This window comes from Aplysia californica, unplaced genomic scaffold (assembly GCF_000002075.1).
Source record: "Aplysia californica isolate F4 #8 unplaced genomic scaffold, AplCal3.0 scaffold00007, whole genome shotgun sequence".
NCBI lineage: Eukaryota > Metazoa > Mollusca > Gastropoda > Aplysiida > Aplysiidae > Aplysia > Aplysia californica.
The window spans coordinates 2020364-2023552 of NW_004797277.1; positions in this window are offsets into that span (position 1 = coordinate 2020364).

Consider the following 3189-nt stretch of genomic DNA (forward strand, 5'->3'; position numbering starts at 1 on the left):
ATGAAATGCAAGCACTGGTGGCTATGGAGTAAGACTGACACGTACCATCACCAGAGAGGCTATGGATTACAACTGCTATAATAGTTGGGAGGTGTGAAGTTTTGACCACTGCTTGTCGACCGGAAAAGCGACCCTGGATCCCACCGGCTGGGCCTCTGAACCCCCCCCCCCCACTAATTTCCCCTAAGACGGAAAATGTCTAAGACAAGACGGATGTTTTTCTGGCTCCCTTGCGATTCCGTACAGTCGAACCTGTGAAAGACGGAATCGCAAAGGAGCAAGGAGCTTACAAGGGAGCCAGAAAAAAATTCCGTCTTAGACATTTTCCGTCTTATACAGGGGAATTTAGGGGGAGATGGAGGATGGGGGGGGGGTCAAAGTCAAAGGCCCAGCCAGTGGGATCATGGATCGCTTGTCCGATCGGCAAGCAGTGATCAAAACTTCACATCTCTCAATTGTTATCCTGTCTGATAATGACATGCGTCAGTCTTACTTATCCAATTACCACCAGTGTTCGCCTTTCATAGGACCACTGTTTGACCTATTAAAAACAGAAACGTTTGAACATCTCCCTTGCTTCCATCCTTAGCCCCACCCACCAATGCCACCCCTTACTGCCATGATTGTAACAACGATTCAAGGAGGGGCCTAGAAGGAACTCTTTTCTCGGCTGGCCGTGCGGTCAGGGAGGCAGGCATTGGTCAATCTAATTTCACTCCTCCGGCTTCTCTCTGGAACCAGGAAAGTTTCCATAGTGGCTGGCTCCTCGAGCACTCTCATGGGCAGTCGTGAGATTTCACACCTACACTCCACTGACCATCTGCATCGCTCATGGTTCACATGATGGGGTAACATCTACCCCCAAATTGCACCCCTACTCCCCATCCTCGCCCAGCCGCATGACCATAGCGTTAGTTTAGAGCCAGCGGAACCAAACTTGCGAGTATTGTTTCAAATCAGGGCCGAGCGGGCAAAGCATTTTCCGTCTTAGACAGGTGAAACCCTCGGAAGGGAGCGGATTTTTCTTTCCGTTTCTGCGTTGGACAGGTTTCCGTTTTATACTGGTAATTAAAGAGGAATATATAATGGGGGGAGCGGGGAGATCCCATTAAGACAGGTTTCCGTTTTATACAGGTTTCCGTTAAGGCAGGTTCGACTGATACATTATACTCTTTTAAAATTTAAAAACTTCACACCTCATATTAAAAGCAATATTTTGATTAGTACTTATCGAATCTGTCTGAAAATTTCAAATAAGACGGTTCATTCATTTTACAACAAGGGAAACACGTGGAATACAAAGTGAAATATGTTTTTCATATATTCAATTTTGAACTTATAATTATAGGTTGTCAGGGACCTAAATGAAAAGTGACAGCTTTCAGTTACGTGTGATGACATCGGGCGTTGCCACATCTTCACATCGTCGACGCATGGACGGGATGAATCGAGGTATTGTTTATTGAGGGATAATATTCCACTCTTGATTTAAGGCTTGCTCTTCTAACTGAGCAAGGGTACGGGGCTGGCGTGGTCTGGCTCGAATGGCGTGATCTAAAATGCCCAGCAAGTGTTCAATTGGATTGAATTGTGGTGAATGCGCTGGTCATTGGTGCAGGAGAGGAATGTTGTTTGTTTTGATAAATTGATTTGTCACAGCAGCCCTATGAGCCAAAGGAATGTCCCAAAATATGACTGTGTCAATTGAGTCGTGCCCATCCACACATAATGTCATAAGTGTCAACTACGTTATCAGATTGCAGACAGCATGCAACCATAATGCCTAATCTGCTGGCAGTTCATGCCCTGACTGGTTGTGACACAGTTTCTTCCTTTTCTGGAATTGGAAAGATAGCCATCCCCAAGAAGCTTGAAGTATTCTCCGATGAACTGGAGCTTGGGAAGATGTCTGTTCCTTTCCGGGAAATCACTGAGTCATGCCTTCAGTCAGTTCACTAATCTGCTCTATGAGGATGAGTCAGAGGCCAATCTGTAAACAGTTCGAGTCAACATTTTCAGGAAGAGGATTGTTGGAAAGAGACACATTCCCCCGAAACTGAGTCCTTCCTCCGACGATGGCAAGTTTTCAGGCCTACATCAAGCAAGCCCACTCCCAGGCTGTGTTGTGGCAAACGGCAGGGAAGCCATCTCCTCCTGAGCTGGATCCTGTTGAGTACATGTATGTATGGCAGCCCTTGGACTTGATGCTCAGCTGTCAGCTCCTGATGAAGTTCTCAATCTGGTCAGTTGCAGCTGTAAAACTTGATACAGCACAACACAGTGCACCTGCACCAAAACGTCTGTCACGTGTGCAACATTTTGCAAATGCAGAGGAAGAATTGCCTGCAATAACCCAATGACTGTCATTGTTGCCCCCCCAAATGACTGCATGTGAGGATACATGAACTGTCTTCAGACGCCCTTCAGTCACTGTTGATATATGAGAACTAGCAGCAGACACTGGCGAGTGTCCCAGTGTTCCTCCCTGTTAAACAATGTAATTAAGTGATTTTAATACGACAGTTTCAAGTGTATTGCGGATCAGCACATTTATGAAAGCTAGGTCTAGATGGCGGCCATCTTTTTATTTTATTTTTGCTTAGTTGCCATTGTAATTGAATATTTGATGTATATTTCACCAGGCGTGGTTTACTTTTGTTACACTGCATGCTGTTTAATTAAACTTGTACTTTTTTGGTCTTTAATATGCATGGTATCCCTCACAACATCTTTCACTCGAAATTCTATGGCGGCCATCTTGGATTTTCACTTTTAGACAAAAATGCCCAAAGTTTAGCATTTGGCCCCCATAATATTTGAAATCAGCTATGAAAACTCAGTTAGAATCACCAAAGAAAAAAACTTTATGACGCAAAACAAGCTTTTTCATTTGGCGCTTGGACTAACATGTATGCTTCCCAGGAAGTTGAGATTGTTTCAGAATACTGTTCAGGTCTATTGGGGTAATAATATAGTTTATATAGGTTGTAAAGTCTTTAAGCCTAGCTTTGAGCGCATATTTTGCTGTTGAGCAGGGATTTGCGCTATGCAAAATACTATCTAATTATTGTTATTATTTATCCATTGACTTCCTGGAAAGCAAGCAACATCTCGCTGCGCACCAAGATTCGACTCTTTAACTCCAACGTCAAGTCTGTGCTCCTCTACGGCTGCGAAACTTGAAAGACA